This window comes from Kryptolebias marmoratus, linkage group LG17 (genome assembly GCF_001649575.2).
Source record: "Kryptolebias marmoratus isolate JLee-2015 linkage group LG17, ASM164957v2, whole genome shotgun sequence".
NCBI lineage: Eukaryota > Metazoa > Chordata > Actinopteri > Cyprinodontiformes > Rivulidae > Kryptolebias > Kryptolebias marmoratus.
The window spans coordinates 6003484-6018324 of NC_051446.1; positions in this window are offsets into that span (position 1 = coordinate 6003484).

Below are 14841 nucleotides of genomic sequence, written 5' to 3' on the forward strand. Positions count from 1 at the left end.
TTTCGGGGAAGTTTGGTGAGTTTTTGAATATGGGAAGTCGTCCAAAGAGCCGCGTAAAGTGGCGGAAAAATAATAATGAAGAAATCCACGAAATACAATAGGCCTTCGCAGCGCTGTCGCTGCTCGGGCCTAATTAGTGAGGAAATCTCAGGAAAAAATATAGCAGAGAATGGAACTCCGCAAGGGAGTATCATAAGTCCGTTACTGTTCTTGATTATGATAAATGATGTATTTAAAGATATTGGAAAAGAAATGGGATGTTCACTTTTTGCAGATGATGGAGCTGTTTAGAAAAGGGGGGGAAATGTAGATTTCATTGTAAATAAGTTACAAAAGGTTATTATTGAAAAAGAGAAATAGGCGTTGCAATGGAGATTTAAGTTTTCAGTTGAAGAAACAAAAGTAGTGATATTTAAATCAGAAAAAAATAAACAAGAAAATTAAATTAAAATTATCAAACCAAGAATTAGAGCAAGTAAAGTGTATAACATTTTTAGGATTATGGTGTGATGAAAAATTAGAATGGAATATACATGTTCAAAATGTTGTTGATAAATGTAAGAAAATCCAAAATATTTTGAGATGCTTGGCTGGCAGTGGCTGGGGAGCAGATAGGAAATCACAAACAGATTTACACAGGTATGATAAGATCTAATATAGACTTTGGTTGTATAGTGTATGGATCTGCAGCTAAAACACAGCTGATTAAATTAGACATTATTAAACATCAGGCACTAAGATTATGTACTGGAGCATTTAAAACCACATCAACAGCACCAATAGAAGTACCGATGGGAGAAATGAAGCCTAGGCGTAAATTCAGACTGGAAGACCTGCTTCAGCCTCACCTGCATCTAATCGCTGCGTCGTGCACCTCCACTCCAGCCTATCAGCAACAGACCGGGCCTCCATCTCAGCCCATCAGCATCCGACCGCGCCTCCAGCGTATCCAATCAGCGAGCAAGCCTTCGTTTAAAAGGACTTCCATCATGGCCCCATCCATTCGCCGGCCGAACTTCAGCCCACCTCCGCCCCTTCTCCACCCCCAGTTTCCCAGCTCCCTCAAGCTTCCTTCCCCTCTTCAACCCCCACCACCAGTGTCCGGCCCGGGGAAGACGCCTCTAATGCACAACCTGAGCTTCTCGCCAAAGCACATTGCTATTGTCGACACTCGTGTCTTCCGCCGAGGTCCGAGCGCCAAATATCTTATGTCATTCATGTCAAATAAAACCATTTAATTGCAGCTTCTCTTTGTCGTGAGTCTCTCCAGGTTGAAATAGACATTAGCAAACACAAAAATGGCTTTCACTGAGTGAACTTCACAGACACTGAACTCAAATTTGGTGTGGTAGTAGCTGACACACCTACTCTGAAAGCTAACGGGTTATGTTGTTTTCACAGTTTGATGAAAAAAGCCATAATTTGTTATTTCTTACCAAAGGATGATTGTAGTCTAAAACTCTTACAAAGATATGCATTCCTTTAAAGAATGCTAGGCCTTTACATTTCATTAAAGAGTCTGCAGAACAATTAGGATTGAACGATGCAGTGAACTCATGTAGAAGCCGAGCAGACGAGCTCTACTAGCAAGTATTTATTGAGACAGAACAATGTCTTTGTCCCTGATTGTCTGTCCGGTGACCTGTCAACCTGTCTGTGTGTAGGTGTGGGGTGCACACCGAGGTGGCAGCTGCAGAACAGCACACAGGGGACGTCCATGTCAGAACGGTGGAGATGCGTGTCAGTGCTGACCCCGGAGATGACCAGATGGATTAGCAGGGCCACATCACGTTGTTACCCTCTGTCGTGCGCGTGGGAGCAGACGTGTGGTTGACACTACTCTTTGTGTAAAACGCGTGGCTTTCGTGCAGCAAATTCAAATATCAACATGTCACCATACTGACAGTGTGACAGCTTGTTTCCCCAATTATCTTTGAGTGTATTGTTGGTCACGCACATGTGTTACTTTTTGGTCTCTTGTCCATCTTAGTGAAATATTTCTAATCTTTCACTCACTAAACCTAATGTCAGCAGGTAATAGACTCAATGGTATCATTTACTGTATAATTTTATAATTTTAAGAACAAATAACATAGTAGTAATTATAGATGTAGCATAGAATATTAAAATGAGGAAGTGTCCAGGTACATGTTAAATTATTTTATATACAATAAGGAGTCAGAACGCCATAAAACGATGAATTGGTGGATATTGTCAGAGTTTCTACAGCAGAAACTGTAATCGAGAGCCAGGAATGGACCACGAGTCGATTTGAATCAATCAGATTCTGAGATAACCGGAGAGGAGAACCATGTGTCTCCAGAGTTTGGATGCGCTTGATGGCTCCGTCCTGCAGGGACCCTCTGTGTCCAGAGTCACAGCTGTCCACGGCCAGTAATCTGAATAAAACTGCTAATATAAAACTCATTTGCAAGTAAGTAAAAGAAAATTTATGTATTTAGTGGCAAACTGGAAGTAGTTCAGTAAAGAATCTGAATGTTTAATACAGTAAATGCCTCCAACACAAAGTTGGGCTTAATTGTAGAAACTGGAAACATCTGATGACTTTTGGTCATTAATCCTTGAAAATATTCAGACTAATTATGTATTTGCTGCCAATTATTGTAATTTTTGAATACAAAAGTAGCTGGAGTAGAAGAGTTTTGTAAATTGTTGCTGACGACAAAGAATATGAAGACAACAGATTATGGAACAAGCTGCTCATTTCCAGCGCAGCTCTACCAGAAGAACTCTCATGAAAACTGGCGTACAAAACACACGTGATCGTATTCATGGTTTATGCATAAAGCTTCAGCTCAGTGTGTGTGAGTCCCTAAATAATATTTACCTTATCTTCTGACGTTTTTGCTGCTGTGGATTTACGAGGGTATATTTTATTAAACTGCCATGTTATAACATCGACAAAAAAAGATTGATTTATTTACAGTTGTACAAAAATAATTCTAGAAAAACATTTTTATTGGACATGATTTGGAAGTTTCATGCAGCTTCACTTACAGCTGTCCTCAAATAAATGCTATTTAACAAAATAAACTAATAAGAAAAAGCTTATTTTCCAGACATGTTCAGAGATATCAGATTTTTTTTTTTACAAAATTCTTTAACAAGATTCTTCACTGAATTTAGGCTACTTAAAAATAAATAAATAAAAACCATGCTAACTTCACAGTGAGAGATGTGCGTAAAGAAAACACAACCAGTTCTAAACATCAGGCCCATTGGGGGAAAAAATGTGTGTAGCAGATGTCTTCAGTTCTATTTCATTTAATTTTTTTTTCTTTGGGTAAAAATTCTGTTAAATTTTGTGGCAATTAATTTCATAAATTTTCAGAAATTAGCTTAAATTTTGATGTAACTTCTTTTTTTATTTCAAATGTCTAAAGTGTGTTATCATACCAGACATTAATTAATTTTAATCAAGTTTGCTAATAGATTTGCAATCTAGACTGGATGTAATTTAAGTCCAAAATAAATTGAAAAATGCAGCCATCCAAATCAATTTCAATGAAAATTGTGAAATTTGGTTATTTTTTATTAGCATGAAGAGGCTCCGAGTTGCTGCAGACTAAATGCATTATACAGAGACTCTCTTTGACCAAATTAAATAAATTAAAACCTGTTTGTCTTTGATCTTAGCTTCATTGTTTGTGTCAGTTGCGTGATTCATCGTACATTTATTCATTGCCTGCATGCAAAAACACAAAAGCTGCTACTGGCCTTTTTCTGAACTTTTCCTCACAAAGTGAACTACCTTAGACGTGCGAGACCCATGGGAATATCCAAAATGAGAATGTGCTCATAAAATGCCTGGAAATGCAAAAAAAAAGCCAAATGGTATAACAGAGACTATGGTGCCATGATGCCAAGCTCTATAATATGCTTAGGTTATTTGATAAGACGGCTAATGGCTTTCCAGATGTCTTTTCACATGTAAATGTTGTCAGGAGCAAGACTGTAAAGGAAATTCATGCCGATGTTATTGCTTTGAGAGAAAGAGAAAATGCAAAGCAATTTTACTGAATTATAAATGATGATGATGCTCCAACCTCAAAATTGAGTTCTTAGAACAAATATTGTGTAATTTAAAGCCTGAAGTATAAGCAGACTGACTTAGGACATTTTTCTAGTGGTGGTTCTGTGCTACTGCTGATTTTAGCATCAGTTATTTCTCTTTTATCTCCCAAAGCAAAAAAACAAAACTGATGCTACAGAAGCAGCAATTCTTTGGTGGGTCGGCGCAAAATGACTAAACTGAAGAGCTGGATACGGGGTTCTGGAGATCAACCAGAGCATGTTAAAGAATCTGAGCTAGAGTTGAATCTAAATTACACAATACATGAACTTTAACCTTAATGAAGTCGTAAAACAGCTTTAGAAAACTATTATGATTGTTAGTTTCATTTTTGTGCTGTTAATTTGATGGCATCTGTTGTGTTGTTAATGCACCACAGGGAGTGACATTTATATACATTTTAACACTTTCTTCAGCTTTATTTATAAATGCTGTTATGTGTTTCAATGTCATCAGATGATATTTAAAGATCATGCCTAAAAGAGCATCTTTACACCCCTTTTATTACATTTTAAGCCAGTGCAACCTTTTGGACAACCTTTTGAGAGAAAATTTGTCGCACAAATTTTTTGAACACGTTAAAACTTCAAGTGTAAAAACTGAGAGTCAAGCTAAGAAATTGAGAATCCCTGCAGATGTCAAGACACAATCTGTAGACTCCCTCACAAATTCTGTTTGTCGATTTGCAGCAGCAACCCAGTGAGCTAGTTGCAAACAGCGTTCACAAACACAAACCGTTGTTANTTATGTGAGTCAGCCTTTTCCTACATGAAGATCATTAAGTCAAAATACCGTTCCACCATGACTGATGAACATTTGGAAATGTGCTTGAGGCTGGCTGTCAGCAGCTACTGTCCGGACTATGCATCCCTAGCTGATTCAATTCAGTGCAAATCATCAAAGTAAACTCGGGTAACTACAAAAAATGTAAATTTTTTTTATTATGTGTGTTGTGCAATATTGGCTTATTCAGTTATGCAAAGTACATCAGCATACATTGTACTTACAAAGAATCTTTAATAAATTTGAAAATGGTTATATGTTTTGCATTTTTGTATTTAGTAGGTAGATCATTTTGACTTGGTTGTTTTATAAGTAGCTCGCATGCTGAAAAAGTGTGAGCACCCCTGACTTAGATCATCCAGCTTGGGAAATTTTAAATCCAAGTTGGGAAAAAGAAAAGAAAGAAATGAAGAGTTTTGGATGAATAGTTGAAAATAAAATAAAAGAATTTAAAATGAATAGTTTAGAAATTATTCAAACAACACCAATATCAACTAGAACTGCAAGCAGTTATCAACGGGTTCCAAGCCTCCACGCTTCACCCCTATCTGCGCGCTCCATTCCCGATGTCCCGCCGGTGTGGCTTCGCCGCCTCTCTCAGCAAGGGAACAGAGTCGAAAGTTGTGAGGACGGTGCATACTCAAAGGCGCTCCGTAAGACGCAATGGTATAATTTCTTAAGGAAGCTCGGGAAGGAAAAGCCAACTGGCATTTCATACCAAAGACAGCCAAAGCAATAAATTCATATAAAATCCATTATTCATTCACAAAATACCAAAATATTCTCAGATGATCAAGTCTACATCTGTAATAATATGCATTTATCTCCATGTCCCTAGACGAAATGCATTTTCAATAGAAAATTGTTCAATTCCATTTTATGGCACACTTGACCAAGTAATTAAATTCATTAAAAAAATCAATAGTACATAAAGAAATTACCAAAATATTCCCAGATTATCAAGTCTACATATGTAATAATATGCATTTATCCCCATGTCCCTAGTTTCAATGCTGTTTCAGTTAAAACAATGTGAACTGTAATTTCATACCACAGCGAGACAAATAAATATTCATAAAAAAATCCATACCTCTTCCTAAAATTACTAAAATATTCTCTAATGACTATGCTTACGTGTGGAATAATTTTCTTTTATTTCTATGAACATATTCTTCATGAAAAACTGATAACTTCATTTGATGTCCAGGTAATACACAAAAAATCATAAAAACATTGAAACTTTATTATAAAATGTCCACAATATTCTCACATCACAATGTGTATATGTGGAATAATGTTAGCACTTCAAGAAATTTCCACACTCAACAGCTTTGATAAAAGAAATTGTTAACCTTCATCGTAGCAGTGCTAGTCATACTGAAATATATGCAGAAATTTTTTAAAAATCAATAATGTCTCAAAGAAATGTCAAAATATTCACAGATGACCATTATCATGTCTTTTGTTTGTCCAAGTTTTTGAATCCACCATAGTTTAATGCTTTTTCCAAAATAAAATAAAAACCAACTATTGTGGTTAGCATTAACATGTTTTCATTTATTTACCATAAGGAGGAGCTCAAACTCGAATGATATTTCTTGTGCTTTGTAGGCAGGCCACGTCTGAACAAAGTACCAAATTTCAAGTCATTCGGGAGAATGACTTGAAATTTGACCACAGGGAGAAAAAGAAAGAGGCGCAAAAATTAAAGGAAGTTCCACTCCGCTGGGAGCAGGCGAACGGCCATGCCTTGCATTCGCCGTCCGCTCGCTTCCACGGGATTGGAACCCTAATTATACCACCTTGGATTTTACTAGAAGCAATAGTAGATATGTCAATAATGGAAAAGAAACAAGATAAATCTTACACCATAGATAAATATTCAGTACAGTTATATTTGAACAGTTTTTAATCAATATATTCAATTTTATACAGATGCATCAAAAATAAATGGGGAAATAGGAATAGCCTTTGTAGTACCAGAATTCAATATAAAAATAGGAAAACGAATTACAGACGGGTTATCAGTATACACAGGATAAATGTTGGCAATATTATAATGGGTAGAAGACAAAGCCATTAAAAACAATAATATGTTCAGATTTGAGCTCTGCATTATTAAGTTTAAAATATAATCAGTCAGATAGTAGGATGGACATTCTATTAGAAATATTTTATACATTATTCAGAATACAAAATATGGGTTTGATAGGTATACTTGTGTGGGTTCCAGCACATATTGGAGTAGAAGGAAATAAGAGGGCAGATAAAATGGCAAAGAGGGAAATTCAAAATACTATTAGTCTTACAGTTAAAACAAGTAAATCTGAGGGAAAGAGTATTGTTAAACAAAAATTGATGAAAGAATGGCAAAAAAGGTGGGATGGAGGAAGAACAGAAGGATGGTTTTATAAAATTCATAAGATAGGAGAAAAAATAAATGGAAGAAGAAATAGAAAGGAGGAAAGAGTGATAGCAAGGTTAAGATTTTGACATACAGGACTTAATTATACACTTTTTAAAATTCAAAAGCATAATACTGGCAAATGTGATTATTGTGGAAAATACAAAGCAGTACAGCATGTTATATTATAATGTCATAAATATGAAAGAGAAAGAAGATATATGAGGAGAGAGTTTGAAAGAATTAAGGAAAAAGTTCATTTACTAGGTATTTTGAGTAAGAGTTTGGGGACTAAACATATACAAATAGCTGTTTGGTTTTTAAAGAAAACTAAATTATTTCTTAGAATTTAATTACAGTAGTTGTGAATGTGTGTATGATATAGATGGATAGAATACAAAGGCATACAAAGCCCCCCCTGCCGGGCTCCCAATCATAACCAGAACAGTCTTCTCTAACTGCACATTCCCCTTATGCTCACCCTGAGTTAACCTCCCGCCTGTCTTCCAGTGTGTATCCAGGCCAACTGTCTCCCATCCTTCAGCTCCCTGTCATTTGTAGTGTTTGTTAATAAACTTTTTACTTACCCAGCTCATTGTGTCCGTAATTGTTGGTTGCACTTGAGTCACAAAAGCCCAACATGTCACCACCTCCTTTCTGCGTGAGGTGCAAAGTTATTTACCAAGTGCCAAAAAAAAAAAAAATACAAACAGAAAAAAATGAAGGTGCAAAGTTGTGGGTAGTGACGATGGAAAAAAAGAGAGTGATTAACGTCAGATGAGCCAGACTTTCAAAATGAAGTGGACGATACATTTTTTGTTTGTGAGGAGGAAAAAGAGGAAGATCAGCCTCCCACTCCAACATGCGCTCAGACTGCCAGTCAGAGGTCCACACAGAGGATAGGATGTGCAGTCTTTTATTGTGGCCAGCCTAAAGCAAGCCTGTGCAATAATCATGCTGTCTAATCAACATCTTGATATGCCACACCTGTGAGGTGGATGGATTGTTTTGGCAAAGGAGAAGTGCTCACCAACAGATTTACACAATTTTGTGAACAATATTTCAGAAAAAGTCTTAGAATTTTGAGTTCAGCTCATGAAAAATGGGAGCAAAAACAAAAGTGTTGTGTTTATACTTTTTTTCAGTATACATTAAATCTGTAATGAACTGTAAGTTTACAGACAATATAAGGTTGTAAAATCAAAAGTAGTGTTTACATTATTTAGGTAGCCTACAACCTTCTTTCTTTTTTGGCACTTAAATATTATTAAAATTAAAAAAAAAGAAAATATTAGTTGTTGTTTGACAGGAATAGGGGCGGGTTGATAGTGACTTTCAACATCCCAGTATAGGCTCTAAAGCACAGAAAATGCTTTCATATTATACCTCTTCTAAGTCCTACTGGAAAGACTGAGTGCGTTACATAGTACTAACTTTGCACAAGATGTAGCTTTGGAATTTTTGCTTCCAATCTTTTATAGGCATCTTGACAGATCACTGAGACAAATATTTGATCTTGCAACTGGACAACACTATTCAGGACTTTTTAAAAATATTTCAACTAAATACCAACTAAGATCTTTGAAAACTTTGTTGACAATACTTCTTTCAGTCTAGACCTGTATCACAGGCATTGTTAACATTTTAATCTAGGAATAGTTTCTACAATTGATAATATTTTTAGCAGACATGATTTATGATTAATGTAAAGTGTTTCTGAGGCAAATTTGAAGCAAAATGTTTAAGTTACTGTTGTATTATCTACATATTTTCTAATGTACCAGAAATCTGATGTACAGGGATGGCTCTTGTTTACTAAAGTTTGTCTGGATTTAGAAAAAAAAACTACCCAATATAGGAAAGTAGGTCACTGGAGTGAGTAAATTCTCAAAGCTTTCCTGTGACAAATCATGATCTGTCTTTTCCTTCTCCTGCCATGAGGATCCCTGCAGGGATAAGGTAATTGATTGTGTTGTGTAATGGCTGATAATATCTTGTTATGGCCATATGCACAGAGTCTGGCTCTCTCTTCTTGCCTTTATGCCCTTGATAAAGTTTGCTCTGAATTATCTTCACTGAGATGGCAGGGGCCTTATCTCTGATGACCTCACAGTCCAGACATTAATCACCATCTCCAAAGAAAGAAATTTGCCTCAAAGCAATCACTGCACCATCTTTAAATGATTAACTCTCAGCCCACCTGCATCTGACGTTGCTGCTTAATCCCATGCCATTTAAAGGTAAATCCTGAATGTCTGAATATGAGAAAGCATGGTGAAATGCAACTGACATTGTAATTTGTCTCATTTACAGCTAAGATGTTGCTACTTACACTGCTATGCCTAAGTCAACATTCCCTCAATGACTATTGTGTTCACAAATCTGTTCTAAATAATGACACCAATTTGGCAAATAATTTAGTGTAATGTTTAGTGCAGTGTTAATGGAATTAGTATTCCCACATCCTTATCCTCCCTTCCATTAATGAATTATAACACAATTCATTCACTAATGTACGTTTTTTTTTGTTTTGTGTGTGTGTGTGTGTGTGTGTGAGTGTGAAGACTGCATGTGCTCATTACACAATGAGGCAATTAAAAGGATGATTTGGAGTTTGTCTGCATTACTGCTTCTGACAACTACTTTGAACTAAGAAGGGCAGTTTTATCAAACCACAACAAAAGGGTAAAAATAAAATTAACTAAAAAAAAAATAAAAATAAACAACCAGAGTACAGAGAGTAGGCCTGAAGGGTGGAGAAAAGAAGCCAAATAAGCCTTTTAAATGTAATTGAAATCAAGCATTTTCCTGTTCTTTACCCTGTTCTTCCACTCACTGGTATGAAGGATAGGCTACCAGCTCTTCAGGAAGTGATTTGTATCTCTCCCACAACTTGTCCACTCCTCCCATTCATCTCCTCTGGCTGACTCGCTCAGCTGGAGCTTGTCTTGGGCACAATTTGGCTCATGGCTATGTGCGGATACCCATGATGGATGCTCAAAGAGTTGACCCCTGACCAAATTGCCAAAGGCCAAACAGCGCAACATCTAAAGTTTTCTGCCAAGAGGAATATTGATTTCATGTTCCATGCACTTTAAAAATCAACTATAAACTTGCCCTATATTTCTTGCATTGGAAGTAATCCAAAACACTTTTGTTGTATACTTTGCATTGTTGCTAAGGAGACAGCACAGTAGAGCCTGGAGTTTTGGAGGAGAATCTAAACAATGCAGATAGGATAACACATACTCCCCCACACTGCTGTTACTCAAGGAAAACATGGTACATGAAAGGTGAAACTATAGCAACAGCTGCAGGGTAGGCAGAAAACAAATTAGCTGACCTGAAGAGTTTCTTAATTATCTTAATCAAATCTCAGGGCATTACAATGCTGTATTTGCAAAATGAAATGGGACAATGCAGTGAGTAATATTTTCTTTCATAATTTCAACAGAAGGGTGTTTTTTCTTCAACTGAACACCTTACTTGTTATGCATCAAAGATAGATTCTTCGATTACAAGCTATAATTATTTTTCAGCTAGTGTGCACTTATGAAGAGATTAGGTACAGTCCAAAGAAAAAGTTAATACTTTTGTTATTATGAATTTTCACACATCACAACAATAAAAATAGTTCAGTCCTTACTAGATTTTGAAGGTTTGATAAACCTCAAAAAAAAAAGAAAAAAAAAAGACTAAAGTAGAGATGGTTGGTCATATTGCATCTGGTAGAGACTAAACAAAACAAATCAATACAAAATGGCCATACCAACTGTTAAGCATGGTGGACATTTCTAATTATATGGATTTGTTCTACTCATTTCAAGACCTTTTGTTGTGATGATGTCTGAAATGTACAGTGGTGTTTATACGCTGTATGTCACAGACTGTCAGTGAATGCACCAAAAAAGACTGAGTACCGGATGTGCCAAGGTGCGCAGAAATATTAACAGTATGATATCTATGTCATAAGATTCCACCAGTAAAGCAACATCAAATCCAATCCAGTGTGTTCATTTATAAGCGTGCAAACACCACAGAGTCAACCATAAATTCCTTTGTGGAGGACCAAACAATTTTATAGTCAAATGTGAGCCCATCTGTCTGACAATAAAAACTTTGACCAAACTGAATTTTGGTGCAACAGGTCAGTGATTCCAAACACAGCAGCAAATCTACAATAGAATGGATGGGGAGAAAAAAAAGAATCAAGTTGTTTCTGTGGTCCAGTCAATATCCAGAACCTCAGCCTGACTGAAATGCTGTGGATATGCTGACTAAAACCTTCAGAGAGCTGTGCAGAAGCCAATTTTTGCAAACTTACCACAGACACGCTGTATGAAGTCACAGAGTTAGATCAATAAGATCCACCTGTGGCTGATACAGATAGTTACAGACATGAAAAATGGGCCTACCATGTTGAAGAAAATGTCCAGTGGTATATCTCCCCGTTTTTTTTATTTGTTTTTTTTCTTTGGGTGGGCCGCACCTGCAATATCTATAAAACTACAATTGTGACCTAATGCTGCTCCGTCAAATTTTCTGTCCACAATAATATAAAACTACCAGTTCAACAATCACATACAATGTGACAGTTGAATGATTTTTAGAGAACAATATCACTTATTAATGATTAAACGACAATGTATTCAGCAATAAGAAACACTGGAATAAAACATGGCTACTTGGATGTAAATTTTCTGTTCCTTATCTTTTATCAGTGCTATAAGCAAACATGCTTGCACACATTAAAGTAGATATCTGTGACAGTGACAGACAAACACAGAATGACTGGTCCAGGTGTAATCCTGGGGGTTTTACACCCATGTTGATGAGAAACAGTTTGTGTTTTAAGAATAAGTCTAAAAACTCAAACGTTTTGTTGAAAAATGTTAAAATACTATGCTGTTTAAGAAATATATTCATAACTTATTCCTTATGAACAATTATGAACCCACAGTAGTGTATCAGTAAACTAGAAAAAACCTTAATCTTGTAGCCTAGGATCAATTGCTTCTGTCTCTAGCTACTCATAATGTGGACTTGCACTCATTTTCTTATTCAAGTAAATGCTCTTTTTGAGTAAACAAGGCCTAATCACTCTTGTGAGGATGACTGATAAAGTTGTCACAATAAATTATTAAAAGTGTGTTAGCAACGCCTCTGAACGTCAGTTTGTGGCTGCATGCAGTCTATGTAGACTTACATGGCAAAATAAAAACTTTCTTTCAGAAAGGTTTATTGCATAAAGTGGTCTGAATAACTTAAATGTAGTTAACTGGTTTAATTGTTTTATCTGGTAGAAGAATGTGGTCCAGCATGATATGGAAAATCCTCTGTCTGAGACATGAGACAAACTGTTGAAAAAATTGGGCAGTATAAAGCCAGGTGGTGTGGTTGAGGTGTGATCCTGTTTCAAACTAAAGTTGACATATTAAATCCATGAGGTTGAATAAAGTGTATTTACTTGATTGTTTATCAAGCTATTATGTGTATAAAAAGTGATAATTTCAAGATTTCGTATCTCACATATAAAAAAAAAACCTCATAGAAACCCCACATGAATTTAACATATATTCACATGTGATCACATGTTTTTGACATGGGATTGCAAGAACATTATAAAACATGTTCCAAAATCTCACTGGAGTTCCTTATCACCTAAAGGTAAAGCAGAAATGATATTATATAATCAGTGGATTTTAATTACAACTGATTACATTTGGACTAAACCCTATTCAATATGACTTCCACAGCTATGCAGCCTTAACAAACACAAAAATAGCTATAATTCAAACAATTTTACAAGTACTGAGCTAAAATTTAGCATGGTAGTAGCTGAAAATCATATCCAAATCCTATTCTGAGCAATAACTGATTATGCAAAGTCTGTTTTTAAAACTTTGCCATTAACTATAAAGACCAACCCTCTTTGTCTGTTAGTAAATCATCTCATGACCTACTGCACATATTCAATGAAACTTTCTGTGATCATTATGTGTACGTCTATCACTGTTACGTTCCCAAGGCAGGAGATGTGAAGGGGAGACCACTATCTATGTTGACCAGGGAATGAGGAGCCAAGAAATAATGAATAATTTATTTACAAAAAAAGAAAAGCAAGGAATCTGGTGAATTTCTGCAGAAACTCTGGGGGGAGGGGGGCAGGATATACACACACACGCGCGCGCAGCTGTAACCCAAACGTCTAGTTGAAACTAAATGTCCAACAACAGTCACCCCTCAAATCAGGTCCTCTTTCAACTCACAAACTAACAACAAAAAAAGACATGACAACCAAGCCCTAGTTCCCCAAGAACTTCCAGGGCTACACCTATCACTTAAACATCCAAAGACTCAATTATACCCAGCACACCAGCCAGTACAACAACCACAAGCTGCAACACCAAGGCAGCTCAAATGGCCCAAAAAAGAAGGGCCCAGAATTTCTTCTTTTTCACGTTTTAAACGGCAGCTTGCATCCATTAACGTTGCACTACTGCCCTCTATTAACTCCTACCATCTATACCTCAAATTCTCTTAAAGATCCCAGTGTTTTTAAAAAAAAGAAAAATCTTCTTTTTCCCCTCACTACTATTCAGCTGATCGATCACCTTCTCAAATTTCAATTCCCTACTAACACCTAGTTCCATTTTTAATAATCTTCTTTGGCTTGCATATTTCCTACATTTAATCAAAACATGTTCCACTGTTTCTACTTCATCACACCACCTACATAAACCAGTAATGTGTTTCCNTACCACTTTCATACGGAATGGGAGGTGGATTTTTTTTTCACGATGTCTTTTTCGAAGTGTGTTTGCCTCATCTGCCAGTCGGCCATCGCAATACCAAAGAAGGGAAACATGGAGCAGCATTTTCGGACTATGCATGGAAAATACGACATGGACTTCCCGCCGAAAAGCCAGCTGAGAAAGAGAAAGGTGGAGGAACTAAAATCCCAGTTGTCCGGACAGCAGTCATTTTTTACTGAACAAACTTCAAAAGCGAGAGCCGCCACCGAAGCATCTTTCCGCGTGAGTCACGCCATTGTTAAAAACAATAAGTCCTTCCAAGACGGAGAGATGGTGAAAGAAGCATTCGTTGAAGCAGCTGACTCATTGTTCAGAGACTTTAAAAATAAGGCAGAGATATTATCTTCAATTAAAGCTCTGCAGCTGTCAAGACATACAGTTACATGGCGCTGTGAAGCCATGGCTGAGTATTTAACCCAGCAAATGTGGAAGGACATTGGAGATTGTGAGTGTTTCTCCCTGCAGTTGGACGAATCTACAGATGTGAGTGACACAGCCCAGATGTGCATTTTTATTCGTATGGTTTTTAGTGATCTCACTGCAAAAGAGGAGCTATTGACAGCACTTCCCATGAAAGAACAGACACGAGGAGAGGACATATTTCAGACATTTAAAAACTTTGTCGAGAAAACTCAGCTCCCAGTGTACAAATTGGTGTCTATCACCACAGATGGAGCACCTGCAATGGTTGGACGTGTGAATGGATTTATTGCAAAGTGCAGGCAGGGCGATGCGTTCCCAGACTT